This window comes from Oreochromis aureus, linkage group 16 (assembly GCF_013358895.1).
Source record: "Oreochromis aureus strain Israel breed Guangdong linkage group 16, ZZ_aureus, whole genome shotgun sequence".
NCBI lineage: Eukaryota > Metazoa > Chordata > Actinopteri > Cichliformes > Cichlidae > Oreochromis > Oreochromis aureus.
The window spans coordinates 26,293,890-26,314,755 of NC_052957.1; the positions used below are offsets into that span (position 1 = coordinate 26,293,890).

The 20,866-nt window shown below is 40.5% G+C and overlaps 1 protein-coding gene across 2 annotated transcripts in view; it reads right to left on the reverse strand.

The window, feature by feature from the left end:
* si:dkey-91i10.2 (uncharacterized protein LOC555224 homolog) overlaps positions 1–20,866 on the reverse strand; it is a 68,858-nt gene that overhangs the window by 30,874 nt on the left and 17,118 nt on the right. The window contains exon 1 of one of the 2 annotated variants that reach the window (XM_039600485.1): positions 13,884–13,994. The exons of the other annotated variant lie outside the window; for it this stretch is intronic. The gene's annotated coding sequence lies outside the window, so the exon portion shown is untranslated. Of the gene's footprint in view, positions 1–13,883; positions 13,995–20,866 lie in introns of those variants that run through there. 2 annotated transcript variants of the gene reach the window in all.

Here is a 20,866-nt window from a genome sequence, read left to right on the forward strand (position 1 = left end):
ATCTGAAAACGGTTATTTTGGGCTGCATATGTAAAAATAAGAAGTGCACTTTGTTTTCATAGCAGGCCGGCTGGGCGCCGAGCATCAGCGCGAAGTGGTTTTAAAACGCTTTAACAGCAAGTGAAAAAACCTGCATTCGATTACGATGGCAGCACAATGGGCACAGGGAGGATGCTGGCTGTCAAAGTTGAAAGTGTGATAAAAATGCTAGACTGAAAATATTGCACAAAATAAGTCCTTGAGCACAGATCATATCTTCCTGCTCCTCTCCAACTATGTGCAGAGTGTAGATGCAATTTGAGCCTCAATTTGCATGTCTTTTTATAATTGGTTGGATTGTTGCGAGATTATCCCCCAGTTTTTTACTAGTTAGTTTTAGTTGGCGAAATTCTCCATTAAGCTTCTTCTTCCATAGCACATATCTCCTATCGCCCTGTTTGTTGCAGACACACTGTTTGACCACCAAATTGACTGGCTTGGCGGTTCTGTCCAAAAAATCTTTATCCATCTGAGTGAACGGCAGGTCTAGAATGGACTAATAAACTAGGAGAAGTACAAAAATTCAAAAACAAAATTTAGCTCGATTACAGAGTTTAGAACATTACTAAAGATCAAATATAAGTTGCAGAGTGGCATTAAAGCGTCCCTCCAAGTCAAACTGCCCTGCTGGGCACTGCCTCTTCAGTGGTTCCAGGTCATCTCGGTCTCATTCATATTTCATGTGTTGGGAGGTGGAAATGTTGCAGATGAATAATACAGGCGGCAGATGACCTGAGAGCAAACACTTTGCTTCTTTTGCATGAGGTTTTCCATGAGCGGCACAGCAGATGTGCACGCATTCAAAGAGGACAAAAGAGGAAGTCTTTTCCGCTGAAGAGAGACAGTTCAAAGGAGCAATAATGCAAATGATGACCGCAGCTATCGTGTGATATGAGGCCTTGTAATAAAGATAAAATGGTCTGGAAAGACTGGCGCTTTGAAGGGATACAAGACGGGTTTTCACTGAGAAATAAGCACTGGCTGTTATCTTTAAAGGGGCGCTGTTTAGCTTTACTGTATTATTTTATTGGATTTTTTTGCCTGTTGATTGGTCTTTACCTCCTAGTTTCTTCTACTGCATATGTGTGTTTCTGTGTTATATCCAGGGCTCTGCGTTAAATCAAATCGAAGGGCTGATTAATTACATTTTATACACTATTGATTTAAACAGTGTTTTTTTCTAGAGAGTCTGCTGCCTCTGAGAATCAAGGTGCAATAAAAAGACAATAACTAACAGCTAAAATAACAATCTCAATTAAAAAATAGTCAACACCGCTTTTGTTGAAACATTTTACTCGTGTTGTCATATCAAAAAATGGTGTGATCAATATTGTGCTACACTGTAAGTCTGCATGTCAGGCGCTCATGTTTAATTGATGAAGCAACAAGCCGTGTAATTACCTGGTGATTGCAGAGGAAAATAAGCTGTGATAAAAAATAGGCATACCCAAGAGTGAAGCTTAAAGAAGGTATGATCCATTTTCATATATATGTTTGTATGTGTTAGCCAATCAGCAGAGTGGCTTTCTGTCATGCCACAGCCAGCCTCTCCCACTGACTCATGGAACATCACAGATCTGTCAAATTGATGGCTGCATCCATAACCACGGCTATACAAAGCTACTTTTAGAGCCACAGGTATGTGAAGGCTCAGCACACACACACAAACACACACACCCTACAGATACAAGATCAAACTCCAGTACATCCCTTTTAACTGGCAAGCTGCACTACGGTGATTATGAACCCGTGTGGCAATTTAAAGTTCTGATCTACAAAGAGGATTTTGGATGAACATGAGATGTTTCCCTCTGAGGAGGAGAAATGAAGCGCGCCCATCATCACTGCTCATCTGTGTTGCATCATGAATGAACAAATGAGAGCCTCATTCCAAAAAAGAAACAGAGACAGAATATGATGTCATGAGTAATCTCCACTTTAAGCTTTGTGTAAAGCAGGGAGGAAATGCTGACATTTAAGTGATGCAGAGAATTAACGAGTTAGTGTTTGCGCATGAGACAGCTTGCCCAAGGCTGCAGCTCTGATGCACCATTTGAAGTCAAAAGAACAAAACAACTTTGCGTTCTTTGTTTCTGTGAGGAGAACACAGTACTCTCAGATCTATAACAGACTACAAACAGTGCATTGAACCCACGTTGCACTGCCATCTATCACTGTTGATTCTTCCAGTTTTTAGCTTCATCATCTTCCTTAGTTATTTGTTTTTGAGAGGCACACCCAAGCTGCAGACTACTCCAGCATGAAACGGGTGAAAGCCTAGGATACTGTCTTCTTCATCGAGACACATTTTATTCCATTTTTTCATTTAAAGCTCAGAAACTCAGCTCAGCTTTACGCCACTCCCACAATGGCTTTACTTTTCAGACGTGAAGGCTAAATCAATATTTTACATCCCGTCAATGAAATTACTACATGACCATGTTTTTTCATTCATGTCGTTTTGAGGGCATGCATCATCACACATACAGCAATTATTAACCTCTATACATTAAAACAATATTTATTATAATTTCCAATTCACTTGATTTTAGCCAATATGTGAATCCAGTATATGTTCAGTGTTCAGTACAATTTGGATCTTCGATTATTGACCAATGAAATCAATGCACGTACTATCTCCCTTAAATGTCTCTTTTTAAAATTACAGGTTAAACATGTATGTTTTTGACCATGTCAACCTCAAACCCACAGTGTGCAGGTTAGACTTTGTCTTTAAAACTAAACAGGATTATATGTAGCTTGCAAAGAAGACAAATAAGTCTACAGTACTGTGCAAAAGCTTTAGGCAGGTGTGAAAAAATGCTGTAAACAAAGAATGCTTTCAGAAATATAAATGAATGTTTATTGGACCCAAATGTATTCTGCCCCCAAACATACAGCCAAAGTTATTAAGAACTAATTTCAGCATAAACATGAACAAGAAGTACTGGAAGAGATGGGATGGCCCCCAGAGAGCCCTGATCTCAACATCATCAAGTGTGTCTGGGATTTCATGAAGAGACAGAAGGATGTGAGGAAGCATACATCCACAGAAGATCTGTAGCTAGTTCTCCAAGATGTTTGGAACAACCTACCAGCCGAGTTCCTTCAAAAACTGTGTGTAAGTGTACCTAAAAGAATTGATGCTGTTTTGAAGTCAAAGGGTGGTCACACCAAATCTTGATTTGATTTAAATTTCTCTTTGGTTAATTTACTGCATTTTGTTGATGGATGAAAATAAATGATTCACACTTCCATTTTTGAAAGCATCATTTGTTTACAGCGTTTTTTATCACCTGCCTAAAACTTTTGCACAGTACTGTATATATGCAGTTACACTCTTTAGCTCCTCAATCACGATGTCGTGAGTCACTGGACATTGTGGACATCGACAATGCACCTTTTATATGTATGGACGTGTGCAGGTATATGTGTATCTATATGTATACATATGTATATTTAGTGTGTACATGTGTGTGTGAGTGTACATATCTATACTTATAGATACTTATAGATATCTATTTCTTACATAGTAACAGTAATGGTAGAACAGTTAAATTTATGTCTTGCATATTTCTACAACCCTCTATCCATAATCACATACTGTGTATGCTACCGTTGTATATAGTGTATTCTCTTAGTTATTTTGTATTTGTTGTATTTTATTTGTATTTTTTTCTGCTATCTGTACCTGAGCTGAGGGAACGCACAAATTTCTCTGCCGTGGGATCAATAAAGTCTTATCTTATCTTATCTGTATACATATGTCATTGTTACATGTATACATCATCCTGTTGTTAAGTGCTTATAAACACTGTTTATAAGTGTTTTTGTCATCTAACTATATACTGTAATATAACAAAGAAATTTGAATTAACCATAAATGACTGTGTCATACATGAGCGAAGCGAAAAAGCACAGCAGGATAGCTGCTTTCACTCCCTCTCTGAGAAACAATAAAGTAGCAGCGTAAGCCTCGGCTGCAGTTGCGGCCAGAAGCTCATAAAAACTGTAGCATTACAGAGTCGTACCAAAGTTCACCCCAAACTGCATGCCCAAAGTATTTTAAATTAATGAATGTTTTATCAGCCTATCCACACAGTGAATGTTAAGCTTCATCTCATCAGTGCACACCCATTCAACTTTAATTGGACGCTGAGAGTTGCACATGTTAAATTCCCAGTTTTATCAAAGAAGCAGACATTTTCCATCAGACTTCCTTTTTCAAAATCTCTTGTGGGATAATAATATGTTGTTTGTGAGACCCTTGATACCCACAACCACCCCACCCACTTTTTGTGTCTTCTCAATAACAAAATCTCATTTTATTGAAATAAATTTTATTTCCCCAGTTCCACTTGAAGAGATTTTCTCTTGTATTTGTAATAAAATACTTCATACTACTCACAAATTATTTGCATTTTTAAAGTTAAGACGGATGTTACAGTTTTGTGTATGTGTGTTTCGGGATTTTTAAAGGTTACTAAACAGTATCAAGTAGCTGACCAAATAATAAAACATCTGAGTTAAATAACAAAAAACAGCTAAATATCTAAGCTCCAGAAAAACAAAGCAGTCCCCAAAGATCTAGGAGTTGCTAGAGTAAACCTTTAATCTCTAATTACTTCCCGAGGCAAGAAAATATGATAAAAGAATATGCAGTAAGGTAAAACATCTAGTAATCCAGTGTGGGCAAACATAGATTCCATAGAAATACAATATGACAGTAGCCAGGTTCAATGAAAGGTCCACACACACGCGTGCACACACACACCTATCCCCAGGGTGTGTTCCTGTGTCCGTTGTCTTTTCTGCAGGGGATCATAATGACATCAGCAAGAGCAACACCTACATAAACAAACCCTCAACAGTCGCCTCACATTCATATCCACATCCATATGCTCACTTGCTCACAGACACACGAACACACAGTCTCTGACCTCATTCCTACAATCTGTCTTCTGGGAGAAAAAGGCAGACGTAGACAAACAGAAGAAGAAATTGATGCTATCAGGTAAAATAAAGGGAGCAAACAGTTGCAGAGCTGAAGAGCCCAAACTGAGTGGAAGAGGAACATCTGATAAAAGCTCACAGAGGAGAAAGAGGCAGAGAGCTTAGGTGATATAGAGAGGAAGATGAGCAGAGATTGATGGGATAGGAGAGATAGAGGTATCACTGCTGTCCCAGGAGTGGCATTAATAAACAAATTAAGGATGATAAGGCAGGAAAGGATTTGCTGGGCAGCAGATGGCTGCATGCCTCACCCCCTCCCCATCACCAGGAATCATGAGAGAGAGGGGGGATAAGAGAGGACGAAGGTGGATGTTGAAAAAGAGGAATGGATATTGATGATGAAGGCAGTCAGTGTTTTTTTTCTTAAAGGGAGCACTTTTTTTCTAAATCATCCTGTCACTCAGAGGAAGATAAACAGATTGTGCCATGTTTTATTCACCCACCCTGTTACAGGCAGCTGCTTGGAAGAGAAAAAATAAAATCCTCTTTGACATCAAAATAGGGGAAAATGTTTCAATAATGCCCTGCTGGTCTTAGCAACTTAAGGTTATTCTTAAGATTTGGAGTTTAAAACTTTTGACAGTTCAATAAATGGATGAGATTTCTGACACAGAATATATCACTCAGTGGTCATAACCCAGTTTGAACCATTTGACTACAGGATGATTAAAGGAGAACTGAAACCTTTTTTAAGTGCCTCCTTAAAAAAAGGTTGAGAAGCTGAGAAGCATTAAAAGTTTTAAGATTTAAACAAGAAGCACTCAGAGAGCACAAGCCTCCGTCCTTGTAGTGCAGTAAAAATCAGATAAAAGGAGGTGAGTAAATAATAGCAATTGATTTGTAATTACATGCACATGAATAACTTGAGCTTATTAAATTTTTAGCTCAAGTTACCTCATTATATTTTAAATCTTTATAGATAATTCAATTCAATTCAATTTTATTTATACAGCACCAAATTACAACAACAGTCGCCTCAAGGTGCTTTATATTGTAAGGTAGACCCTACAATAATACATACAGAGAAAAACCCAACAATCATATGACCCCCTATGAGCAAGCACTTTGGCAACAGTAGGAAGGAAAAACTCCCTTTTAACAGGAAGAAACCTCCAGCAGAACCAGGCTCAGGGACCGGTTGGGGAGAGAGAAGGAAGACAGGATAATACAGTACTTTCTATATATTGACAACACACCACACCACACTTGTAAGAATCATAGTCTCTAAGGTAAAAGACCTTTTGTCAATTTTTGACCAATAAATCATTACATTGACCTTGAAGACCTCGGTACGTGTATGCTAAATTTAAATTTTTAATTTCTTTAAACTGAAATCATTTAAAACTTTGAGCTATTGTGTTTACAGGCAGGCTGGCAGACCAAAAAAAACATAACTTGCTTGACAAAGGTAATTATATGCTATTAATATGAATACTAGGCTCCTAATACTTGGAGACAAATAGGTTGCAGACCTTTCCCCTATTTTATTTCATTTGTATTTATTTTTATTTCAAATGAACTGCAACCAGAGCTTACTCACACGTAACTAGTCAGCAGCAGTTGGACTACAAACTGATTTCATATCAAAACTACAAAGTTCTGGTATTGAAAATCAGACTCAGTGAATCAGAAATGACTTGGAAGATGTGACTTTCCAAGCAGTCAGAGAAAACACGGCAGAAACGAAACTCTGTGACTCTGTAACGTTAGACAAACTGCTTTTAAATTCAGCCATGTGTTCTTGCAGTCGCCTCTTTTTCACCGGATCAATGCTGAACCCTGACCTTGCTGTGGGGGGTGTCAATGTTTTCCATAAGCCTTTCTTGTCAGCTCATTGTCAGCTCCATCAGAGATACATCGAGCCCTGATTATCGACTGACTGGCTCCTACAGGCGCCTATGAGGATCTGTATGTGCTGAAGCTCTTCTGGATGTCATCACATGACTCACACCTTTTTTAAAGACAGGGAGAGTGAGAGGAGGAGGGAGTGAATGAACAGGGGAGGGGGAAGGAAGTAAAGCCCCTTTTCTTGCTCCCCAGGAAGCCAAGGACACACTTATGACTGGCTTAAACTGGAGAGGAGACCTTTGACCTTTAACACACCTTTATTACATCAATACTTCAACTCACAACCATAACTGAAAATGAATGCCAAATCAACATATGAACAACCCTCCCCTCCCACCATCGACCCCACCCAAATACAATAAACACAGAAAACAAAACAAAACCAGAAAACACGCCATTCGGCTCTTTTCAAAAATTCAAAACTAAATTATCATCAGTTATTTTGCACAAAACTCCATTAATGCCCCAAATAGAGACAAACTCTTCAATGTTGGACACCATCTTGTAATAAACAAACTCTACTTTCAAACGTGCACCCACTAACCCTTTAAACATAAGTTCTAAATTAACAGATCCTGTTCCCTTCATTTTGTTCCTCCTTGTGAGCCATATACTCATCTTCGCCTGACCTATTAAAAAATTAATCAAGCAAACCTTCCTACGCTGCGCTGCAGAGTACCTCGGACCCAGGGTAAAGAGACCCTCCTCCAAAACACTCCCAGGCCAGCAAGCCACTGCCGCAGCAATGAAAAAAGGCTAGCTAGCCTGGAACAGCCAAGCCACAGGTGCTGCAGTGTTTCCGCAGTTAGACAGAAAAGACAGTGGGACCCTGTTCGTGGATCCATATGTGCCACGTGTCTGTTTGTAGCCACGGCCCCATGCACTATTCTCCGCTGGAGATCCGCACTGCATTTCTCTATGGGAGGTTTGTACAGGGACCTCCAGCTGCCCCTCGGAGATGACCCCGGAGCCAACACACCTGACCACCTCGACTCCAGAACACCAGCCAACAATCCCCTGTTCAGCACCTTTACAGCCACCTCATATATAGCCTTCTTCGAAATCGTTGACAGCTGCACGTTAAAGTGCCAGTGCGAACAGATGTTAGAATGCATCAATAAAGAAATATCTGCAGTCACTAAATGATGATCAGAAAAACCAACAGGTGAAATCTCTGCTTTAACTAGTCTATTATTATACATCTGGTTGATATATAATCTATCAAGCCTAGCTGCCTTCACATTGCTCTCAGAGACTTTTACATATGTATACTGTCTGGTTGTGGGATGGAGCTTTCTCCACACATCAGTCAAATCATTCTGAAGAATGACTGTAGACAAAAGTGAGCCCGAAGGTGGGTGAGGCTCTCCTGTGTTTCTGTCAACTGAAGGGTGGGTTGTGCAATTCCAGTTCCCCCCACCACTATTATTGAACCACTATTTAATTTTGATAACTCATCATTAATTTTACGAAATAATCGCACACGACCCGCAGCTGAGTTATGGGCGTATACATTCATAAAAGCAAAAGAAATTCCCTTGATGGTTGCTTTTACTACCTGTGCCCTTCCCTGCTCTATCTCACAGACAGAAACATGTGACAGGTGAAGGTGCCTAGAAAATAAAATTGCTACACCTGCACTGAGGTTAGTACCATGACTTAAAAAAGCCTGCCTACTCCAACTCATTCCCCATTCTGTCTCATTATCTATAGTGTTTCCTGTAAAAAGAACACATCGATGTTTTTGTTCTTGCTAAGCTCCACTAAGACTGCACGCCTTTCCCCATCCCTACCCCCGTTAATGTTAAGTGTACCTACTCTCAAGCTTGCCATATAAGACAGAGAGAAGAGGAGGAGAAAGAGAGAAAAGACAGTGAGACGCTTCCAGAAAGACACCCTTAGTGCTCCAAACATTTTACGATGCTTTTAAAGGAGTTTTTCCTCGTTTTTCCCTCCTCAACTTAGTCAGGATCTTTTTAAGACGGAATCTTTTCTGTTTACTCAACTGTTCATAACCAACAACTCTTCGTATTTTCAGAACAGATTTTATAAAAAGATCAACATCTGGAAAAAACTCAGTGACTTCCACAGACTGCATACCAAATGTCTCATCCAAAAAGCGGTTTATATCTGCTAAGGAATACGACTGCTGATGGTCTTCTTGTGAAACAATATCAGAGCATTGTGACAGGGAATCATCTTCCAACAAGTCGTCTTCCTCATTTTCTGCGCTCAAAGAACCTGAAATTACATTCACAACACCCACCTCACTTGCCGTTGCTTTGGTCTGTCCACTGTCCTGATTTTCCTCCACACTTTCCCTGTCCTGTATGTCATCACATCCATCCTCCACCTCATTGGTCCCCTGTACTATCCCCTGTTCTTCTAGCGCAGCATGTGGAGCACTGGCTGCGACCTCCATTCTGTCACCCTGCGCCGCTAGCGGCTCGCCGATGACAGCGCTGCTCGTAGACGGCTGCTCGTCCGCACCGAGCCGGCTGTTCTCCCGTACCGGCATCTACAGCGCGCTCCACAGCCTTGTTCATCCGAGAGCCATAAGTTATGTTCTCATGGCCCACCTGTTCACCAACAGCTAGCAGAACCTGCTCAACGGTGTACTGTTGGGGTGCCACCACCCTGGCCCCATGTCTAATAGACAGGGGAGGCGAACCCTCACTGGGGAGGGACGCCATGACTCAAGGTAAAACCGGCCAATTAACTAAAATTCTTCACTTCACACAACACAATGAAATAAACTTGCCTTACCTTTTAACCACCCATAAGCCCAAAGTTTTCCGGAAAAAAGCAGACCAAACGTCCCAAACTCACTCAGCAGCTCCACGCACTCACCACACACCTTCACACACCCATTCACTCACACTCCCAGCATGCCGTGCAGGAAGGAGAGGAGAGGAGAGGAGAGGGGTCTTTCAGATGACATAAAAGGCAAAACAGCATCAAGGAAACAGGAGAAAAGAAGAGCAGGGGTTAGGAGGAAGAAGGGATGAGAGCGATGAAAAGATGGAGCTGGAGGGATGTATATTAGCAGCACAGACAAAGACGTGGGGGTGGACGGGTGGGTGTTGGGACTGGAAATGAAAAGGATGAAGAGCCATTGATCAGCTGTCCCCTCAGTTTACAGAGACCTGACTAACAAGCATCAACACTCAAATGCTCAGTGAACTCTGTGATGTATGAGAGTGCATTTACATAGATGCAGTTTAATGCACGGCCTGCTCCTGTGTCTTTCAGACCTGTGTACTCCCTCTGCTCTTCATGTTATTGATATTTGGTCAAAATATAGAACAAATACTACTTTTTCCCAGTGTTCGTGTTCATATCATACTTGCTGTTCTATACCTTGTCAATTAAAGTGAATGCTAGTGCCCAACATAGCCTCATTTTCATCTACTATATAGAAAGGTATACAGGAAAGGTCAGAATAGAGTCCCTCCGTCTCGCAAAGGAAAGGTTTTCCCAATACAGGATGGAACACTGATGATTTAAACTCTGTCCACAATCTTTCCTGACCTTAAAATGTTCTCATCATTTTGTAGATAGAAACAATTTCTAAAATATGGGTCCAAATGCTGCATGTATCTTATGCAGCCAGTGGAAGTGCAGCACTTCCCCCATCCGCCCAAAGTTGGTGCACATTTAGAGTCCTTGCACCTCGCCAAGGTCTTCTGAGGGCTAAAATAATTTCCCCAGAACATAATTTAGACTCCAGTCCTCATGGTGGAAAAGCAATGACTCCCAGAAGATCCTTGTCTTCGGGGAAAGTTCCTGCAATGGATATATATAGTTGAACACATAGCATACTTTGACTTTGACTTGACTAGTACTTCCATCACACATTCATAAAAGCATGCATGACACCTTACTCTTACTCTAGCTGTCTGCTCTAAGCCATCAAGATGTGAACATCACTAAAAATCAAACTTGACATCCCACAGTGGGTCCCACTTTACTGCACCAAGCAGAAGATTCACCCACAAGATGCTCCAATAACAGCTATATTTATTCCTCTGATTTTGTTAGAAGAATTACTCTTCCTCATTTTCCTAAATACACCTAACTATATACCAAAGCACCATTTAATTAGCGCTGAAGAGCCAACCACATCGGACTGTATCTTTCTATAAATGGCAGATGGAAATAGCTAATTACTAACCCCAGGAAACCTTTTGGTCATCCTAACCGGTGGGTACAGACATGATTAGCCTCGCGTGAACCTTTTAAGCCCCGAGTCAAAACCTCTCTTCTCCCACTCCCCAGCATCAATATCTCTATGCAAACCTGCCTATGTCAACTCAATTTATTTTCCAATTTCCCGCAGGGTGAAAGACTGCCTCTCTCTCTCTCCCACTGTCTACCATCCATCACTCTACAACTTTCCATTCTCTGATGCTTTTCTCTTTTCTCCCTAGGCAGCCATGTGTCCCATCCTCTCCTCTTTTATTTGTCAATTGTCCTCTCAGTTGAAAATTTTAGGTACTGCTGTGTGTGCCTTGTGTGTCTTTGTCAGACAGGCAACTGAGAAGAGAAAGACAGGGGAAACTTAAGCCTTGATTATACTCTGTTGCAGACACGGACAGCTGGAGACATTGCTGTTAGACTTCTTTAATGTACACTTGAAGTCCGCCGCCTGGTGCCCGTGCACGGTTGGTGCACTGTAATATGAAATCTCTGCAGATGAGTCCTCACGGCCACAAAAAACAGTCAAACGAACGGATGTCGACCCTCACATTCACAGTCTCATGATCAAATTTATATCACTTGGACCAAAAGGGAAAGTATAATCCAGGCATCAGGGTGGTTATGTAAGTAACTGAACAGGAAGAAGAACATTACGCAGACAATAATTTAACAAATTACTAATATGAAAAGGCTCTAATCCAAGTGGCTGTAGTACCTCAAATAGCCACTAGAGGCTTGACCCAAAAGTGAGTCATTCGTTGTAGACTCCATTACCAGCAAGAAGTGCCACTTTGAATGCCAGGTGGCCATGGCTGCTAGGTGGCTTTAAATAGAGTGTTTTATATAGAGTGTGTGATGTGAAGCCACAAGAAATTTCTAATAGTCTATCTCAAGCTATTTTTTTTTGCCTCTTTTAGCTTTTTGTTTTGATTTTATAGCACATTTACTACTTAAGTCTCAACTTTCACTGTCATCACTTCCAGCAACAGCAGCCACCCGATAAAAGTCTTGTACATTACCTGATGTCGAAAAATACAAAGTATAAACAGAAAAAATAAAGACATCCGGCTGTACTTATATTTATCGAGAACCAACAAACAACAACTCCAAAAGATCTCACTTCCGGTGCCAATAGACAATGATTGCCGACTAAGATGAGTATTGATGAGAATTTATTGATACCAATGCCTTTAATGAGTCTGCCTATGGGTCCAATTCTTTATCAATTGCTGCATTGATTCTTGATCAATTATCCCTATAGTGCAAAAGACACCCAACAAAGGCTTTGGGGATAAATTAAACTGTGCTAATATCTTTGAGCCTTTACACAATATAGAACAAGAGTAGAGAATAGGTTTGCATGTGCAAATCTTCAATGCCTTATGACTGTATCTGTATCTCTAATTAGATCTTTGTGTTTTCTGTTTGCAACTATTACTGCAAATGTAATTATTTAGAGCTTTAGACTGTTGGTCTAAATCAAATTTCCTAAATCAATTTCAGGACATCAACATGGAACCATGGAAGCTACAGCTGGCTGAAATAAACAGCTTGAAAAAAGAAATTAAGGAGTTCAAGTAATCAAAAGTTTGAACAAGTTGGTAAAACGGGTCATTCGTAACGGTATAAGGAGTTTTATGGTGTCATTAGATAACTGCAAAACATACTTTATTGCAAGGAACCATCCCAACACAAGACTAATGTTCATAAGCACTGAAAAAAAATGGTTATTAATTTGATCAACCATTTCTTCACCTCTGCTTTCCACGAAGCCACAGCCAAGGCCAGTTGATATTCATGCTGCTCTCTAAATAACCATCAGCATACACCAACACAAACACAAGGCTCTGGCCAGCTGCAGAGGAATACACTATCGACCAGACAGGAATTTATCAGCCACCATAATTAATCTTGTGGGAGGCGGGCAGTGAATGTCTGCCTGTGAGTGAATCTCTAAGTATGCCTCAGAGAGACACGGGGCGGGAGTGATGGCTCATATTGAGGATATCGCTTATGTAGAACGGCCCCGGTACAAACTCGCACACAGACAGGCAGACAGACCGCAACACACATACAGGCACAAAATCTTTAGAGGGTCATCCAGACCTGAAAAGAAACTCCTTACATCATGCAACGTTTGCAGAGATGTCTGAGCATCTACACCAGACTGCATCTGTTTATGCCGCTTTTCCTCCAGGAAAGACTTTGCCCTTTTGAGTTACACATTTAGTGATCACACAAGCTGCCGGCTTTAGTCCGATACGAACACACGAATAAGCAAAAGTAGGTTGTAAAAATGGGCTGTACTATCAAAAGAAGCCTAGAACATCTATCTTTGTCCATGCAAAGCATCACATTACACCTGCTGTCATCCCTTGACTTCCCTCCATACAAGGCTCTATGAATTATTGAGCGATCCCTGCATCGTCAACTACTACACCTCCGATTGAGCAGAATAAATATTCAATCTGCTTTCACCATTCATAAAATGACAAGACCCCCTGTTTGTAAGAGACCACCTGCAAGCTGAAACATAGGGAAGTGAAAGTATGATAATGGCCTCATTTCAAAGGCATTTTAAGAAAGAGACTCCATGCAGCTCTTTCACCAACCAGACCACATGCTTCTTTCCTTTTTGCTCTAGTTTTTCCACCGGTAACAACTGTCTCCACTCTGCATGTCTTTCCAGCACAGAGGGAAGGATACATATGCCACAAACTCTTTCGCATAAGATAATAAAGGCCATAAAAGTGAAAGGAATTTTTGTATGTTTGTGTACTCACCTTTGTTACAAAGCAGCGTGTGTCTGTTGCTCGTTGTGTGTGTTATGAGCTCCGGAGCGCAGCGGGCAGCCTATCCTCTCTGTCTCGCTCCCACTGCGAGCTGGAGTAAAGTGCGTGTGAGAGAGAGTGTGTGTGAGTGTGAGCCCTCTCACTGGCTATTGTTACAGGGAAGGTAGCCAAACTGAGCATGCTCCAACATGAACAGCCCTTGCGGTTGGCATGGAAACCGGGAAGCGGCTGTCTTGCTCAAGTTGTGAGGTGCTTTTCAGACACACTCAGACAAACGCAGAGCGAAGTGCTGGCAGGTGCTGGCGCCGTGTCATCATCCCGGCCACGTTACTATGCTTGATTAATCCTTCATTCTCAGCGTTTCAATTCTCGTCAGTCAAAGTAACGTGACAGCTGCTCTGACAGCCAATGACCTGGATCACACACAGAAATTCACACGGCGTCCTGGACAGAGTAATCCAGCACAGTATGGAGCTCAGCGCCGCACATGATTGTTAACCTAAATGTTACCAGAAGCTGTGTGGGCTTATTCAGGATTATCATCCCAACAAAAATGTATCTTATCCAACTTTCCATGCTCTGTCCATAAACCCCAAGGCCACAAGAGTGAACTTATTGTAAAAATATTTGTTGCATTTAATTTGCAACAATATTGCATTAGGGTATAAAACAAAGCACCTCTGTGTGGACCATTCATAGTGGCCTGCTGTCAAATTTGTAATTTATTGGTGCAAAAACAGGTCAATAGTTTGGATAAATTATTCACGTTGTTTCTAACATATTTGTATAACCAGCTGTTGAAACACCCTAGGTATAGAAAAGAAATCTTTTGGCAAGCATCAGCTCAGACACGCACATACCCACATTTTTAAAATCGCAAGCATCGTGATAATATAAGTTTTTTGTGTATGTGCTACCAAAGTTACAAAGCCTACGAGTGGATAAAAGGCTGATAAGTAGGAAACAGCATGATCATTTTGTAGCTATAAATCTACAGAAGGAGGAGGTTGGGGTGGATAAATGGATCAACAAAACACGGGACTTGAGACTGCTGTTTGCTTCCACTTTTCATCTGACTGCTAGTGCTTTTTTTTAACTGTTGATACAATCATTGATTAAGTCTGAGCAAATGGTTGAAGAAACCATGATGATTTTGGTAGTTTAAAAGGAATACATAGTGTTTTTCTTTTTATGTATCACTTTGTTGCATGTTTGGCAAGGAACAGACAATTTATGTGTCATAGTTTAATATCTGAAAACATTGTTTAATGTAAAGCCCAAATTTATTTAGCTGCTTTGTTTGGACAATTTGTTGTTAACATGCCAAAATGCATTTTTCCAATATGCATGTTATGTGAAAGAGTTTGTGGCATTTTCACTGTGAAAGACTCCCAATGTAGACTTTCATTAGATGAAGAAGAGCAAAAAAAGATACTGATCACTGAGTCTTTCCGCCTATCCTGAATTACAAAAATCAGTGAATTTCTAGATATTTCTACATTTGCATAAAAGACTTGCCTTCTCATGAAACAGGAGAGGTTTTAATATGGAGTCTTTGTCTTGATAAAATCAATTTCTTTCATTAACATGCAAATTTATTTACCCAGCAGGGATGCTCAAAATCCAATCTGATGTTCGGTTCTCTCAGAGGAACATGTGTCGTAGGAATAAACTATATTAATAGGCCAAGAATCAAACATTATCCATAAATATAGTGTTCCACACAATAAAGCAAAGCCTCTGCTGTCCTTGCTTGTGTGTGTGTGTGTGTGTGTGTGTGTGTTTCTTTTTCTGGGCATATGGAGAGAGACTGCAGGGGCATTCCACAACCTTCACTTCCTGTGGGAATAACAGTCACGAAAGGCACCATACAGGCAACAGCCCGCCACCTAAGCAAATTGCCAAGAGAACTGCTTTTGTTTTTGTTTTGTTTTTTGTACAATTACACCAAAAACCTACACGTTCTATTATTTTTTTTTTATATTCATACATGCCAAACCTTTAAAAAATCCCGGTGTCTTTATTTTGCTTTCTTGGTCCGAATTCATCAACCACGAAAGCAAAAAGCAGCTACAAAGCAACAGGAGAAAAAGTGAAACCATTGGTGAAACCATTATAAGCGGTCAATGCTGCCCACTCGCCGTAGGGGGTGTGTTCACTCAGCACCTGCTGCTCTGCATCTCAAGGCTGCTTGCCATCAGCAGAACCACACTAAAACGTTCAAGGGTGTTGAAGTGTTTCTCCAATATTCAGCAGCTCTCCCACACGTCAAACAATCAATATTGTGACTGCAACGACAATTAATCACAGGAAGGAGGGAGGTCTGGGTGTTTATGGTCAAGTACATGAATGTACTGCATGTAGTGACCAGCAAACTGGCTCATCTAGAAGTCAGTTTTACATTAAATAAGGAGCAATTAGAATCTGAAATGACCCTTCGATGACAGAGAATGCACGTACTGCAATAACATGAAATCTTTTACTTCAGAAACTAATATTACTATTACTAACAAACAGGGGAATTTTTAAAAAATTGAAAAAATAAAAAACACTTTAATTATATGCTTAAAATGTTTTGGTCTAGCCTTTTGTTTGGTTGTGGACAGACAGAAAAAGAAATGCCTTATAAACTTATGATTATATTTTTTACTTTTTTACTGAAATAACAATAAAATAATAAGTTCTATTAGTCATAAAATAAAAAAAATTGTCACATTAATTAAAATTTTTCCTTTTATCCATCCTCTACCACCTATTTAACGCTGGGTTGCAGGGACAGCAGCCTCAGGAGAGAAGCCCTGACCTCCCTTTCCCCAGCCACCTCCTCCAGTTTGTCCAAGGGAATACCAAGGTGTTCCCAGGGAAGAATAAGCATGTAATCTTTCCAGCATATTCTCGTTCCACCCTGGGGCCTCCTCCCCAGGACATGCCCAGAACACCTTGCCCAAGAGAAGCCCAGAAGGCATCCTAGTCATATGCCCACACCACCTCAGCTGGCTCTATACCTAATTCACCGACATTACCTACGGCATGCTGGCAGACCAGAGACTGAATTGTACTGTTGCCAAATCTTACTGTACTACATCAATACAGATTAATCTACTGCTGGATTCTTTAATTAATGAGTAGTTTGACATTTTTATTTCCTTTCTTGTCCAAGAGTTATATGTGAACAGTGACACCTAACAAAATGTTTTTGTTCATAGCATAGAGACTGGAACCTGCAGACAGTGCACAGAAGTAAGTAACACATAAACACATACAACACACAAAATCATTTACCAATTCACTCCGAAAATCCAAACACTCAAAAAAAAAAAAGTTGTGGTCTTGGTTACACAATTAGACCTAATTAGACATAATTAGCACTCACTCAAGGACATCATTATGACTGCATTGAGTGATGGTTTTAGCTAGTTTAGCCGAATCACCACAAACTCCCACGTAGAGTGTCATTATCAGCCCATAGCTTTAGTCCTTCAGATTAAAATTCAGCTGCTTTTAAGCTCTGTTTGTGACTCACCGACTCAAATTTAAAGCCGTTTTCACACATAGACTGCAGCCCTGAACTCATCAGCTGTGGAGCTCTATGACTCAAAGCAAATTCCCAAATCAGTCCAAAGTCTGCTTAAAGTCCGACAGATCTCAGGTAAATATCCAAACTATTCACAGGGAATGGGTGGGTATCATGGGTCCCACATTTCCTTTTCTGAGCCACAAGTCAGAAAAGGAAACTGACCTGATTCTCGACACTGTTGGTTATTTATGTGGAACAATGGCTATGGCTTTAGTGGAATTTAACCTCTACAACATGAGGTTAAAGAGGATACAAAGTGTCACAGAGCTTCAGAAATACTGGGTGATAACTGTTAGTTGGCTTATTACCAAGGTGTTACAGAGTGATTGGGCTGGTGGGTGAACCCTGATATCTGGTGTAGCTGTCCTCAAACTAACTTCGAAATTGATTTGAACTGTGCGCTGTGAGCTCCAGTAGAGTTTTCTTTGCAGACAGGCTCGGTATCTGTACTGCTCGTTGGAACTGCCGCCATGGCTTTGCTCTTTGTGAATTTAACTAACTGCAGTCAACAACATATTGTTGTTGCCTGAGTTATCACGGCTGCTCTCCAACTCCTAACCAGGATAAAGCTTGTTAGAAGGTGGTCAGTCATTTTGTAAGTGACTGACTGGGACCTTTGTCCTAAGCTATCAGTAACCATAAACACCAGCGCCTGCTTTGCACCAGTCCACCAGAGGCCATTACTGGAAACTCTGAGACTTATTTAAACTGTACAGCTGTTTTGAACATTTGAGTTATGAATTATCGTTTATTTTGTTGTCACATTTCACAGTATCAAGTGGCTGTAATTTCAGTAAAATATGTAAAAAGAAGGTCAGATAGGGAAAAATAATAAATCAAATTAATTACGACATTACACGTGAGCTTTATTTGTTTGTTCACAGCATCTCTGGAAAAAATTTATCACACGTCAATTTTTTATTTCGCTTTGTTTTATTTTTTCCAAAATGCAGCCACTGTACCTTTAACTAGGAAGACAGATTGCATGCCAGCATGCACAGTCTGTGTGTTTGCTGATATTCGTTGCGCAGCTCACTCTCATTTGGTAGAGCTAACTAGATGCTGATATACATGGCTGCAACATTTTTGACATCTGCATGCATGAATGCATGACGAAGGTGGGACCATGGGATGACAGTACTTTCTGATTTAATGTCATAGCTCACTTGACTGGTTGTATTAACTTGCAAATTAGACTGAATGACTAATTAACTGTAGGCGAATGCTATTCCAGATAATCTTGCCCACTTTATCCCCTCCTCATTACTACAACTGTATAACATATTATTCAGAAGAAAGCACAGTGACATGGTCTGACATTTAAATAGCACAATTCTACTCTTACTGACAACTGAAAGCACTTTAAAGATTGCAGATATTCATAAAGCACTTTATTCTATATGCTTAAGCACTTTATGTGCCTATCTAAATCTACCAATTTAGAATCAATTAATGCAATGTGCATGTTTCTGGACAATAAGGAGAGGCCTCAGAGGACTCAGAGGATACCCACTCAGGCAGAAGAACAACATGCAATCTCACATAGAAACTGGCAAACTAACCAGGAGATCCAAACCAAGAATCTTCTTACCACTGTGCAGCATATCTATTAATACTGACTCTTTACAAGTGGCCTCCACAATATAGTCTGCATTGGCTTGTGTTGTACTGCCTACTGGCATTTCTGTTTGAGAGCCCAGACAGACTGCTTTCAATAGAAGCCAATGAGAATGCTCCATATATCTGTATATTGTCGAGTTTGCATCTATGTGCAGCAGTTTATGTCCAGGTTGGCCTTTAGCTGTTACTGGACCCAGGTCTAGGTGGTACTGACAGTGAGACTCAAGATGAGATGTATCCAATGAACTGACATGCTCACCCAGCGATATACAGTTAGATTATTTATGAGAGCTCCACCATTGGTTCAATAATTCATAGGGCCCCACTCTGCCGTGGGTGAGTCACGGACAAACCTTTTACTGAGAAAATAAGCATAGGGAGCAAAACACAGCGAGGTAGAGCGAGAGAGATATTTGTGGGCTGAAAACTCAATAAGAACTTGCCACACCATTACTTTTTGAGGTCTGCTAAATTTAGCATAGCTTCCATGACTCAGGGGAGGTTCTACACATGGAGATGAAGGAGGTGAGCCAGCTTTTAGTGTTGACTAAGTATCCCGGGGAGTTTGGAAGAATGTAGCGTCCTAAAACTGGAAAAAAGGGTTTCCCTGAACCAGCAAGCAGAACAGGAAGTGAAGTCATGTCAGCTGGTAAAATTTATTTTACACATACCATGCCCAGTACAGTACATATGTAAGCAAGTTCCTCATTTAATGCAAATTTAACTGCTTCACAATGGCTGCAGCTGTTAGCTCTTCAGGGCAGGAATAATATACTGTTGTCGAGTAGACGGAAATGTTTACATTGGAAAGGGGGGTTACTGAGTTAATACAGGACGTCGTAAAAATGTCCTTTGTCAATTTATCTGGAGCTTGATTGCTTGGCAACCACAATGCCATTGTGGACCACAGTATGTACCTTTGATGCCTAACAATCAGCAGAGTGATGAGTGAATGGGTGGAGGTTGATGAAGGTCACAATGCACAATGGAACACAGTGACACACATACAGAAACATAACCACAGGCTCGGCACAGTGAACTATATTTACCCCATGAACTAGGGCTTTGTCCACTGACAAAGGTTAACCTCAGGAGGTTCTGGTAATTAGAATGAGAAATGCGCTATTCAGTTATTTTTATATATTACCTGTAAATAAACATTTCATTTTTCATTCTTCCAGTGAGTTTTTAAAACATACAAAGGGTAATGAAATTACAAATGCCCAATGATAAAAATTAATTTTTTTAGCACTTTATATTAAAAGGTAAAGACCCTACAATAACACAGAGAAAACAAACGTCGCCCAATGAGCAAGCGTTTGACAACAGTGGGAAGGAAAAACTCCCTTTTAACAAGAATAAACCTCAGGCAGAACCAGGCTCAGGAAGGGATAGCCGTCTGCCGCGGCCGTTAGGGAAATATGTGCCACACTGAGACAGAGCCAGGGATTAATATTTACTAATAATAACATGTAGAGTTGTGTATAAACACATACAGGTGAAATAAGGTGAGTGGAGAAAAAACACTCAGTGCATCATGGGAAACCCCCAGCAGCCAAGGCCTATTGGAACATTCAAGGTCACCTGATCCAGCACAAACTGTTAAAAAAAAACATAATTAAAAAAGGCACATATAACTCATTTGGCTTTTGCAACACTGGTGTGTTTCTAAAGTGATTTAAATATTTAAAATAGCACAATTACAGCTATTACTGCATTTTGTACAGACATTTTGGCCTCCTGATGAATTCTGACTTTCCATCCAGCACTACCAACA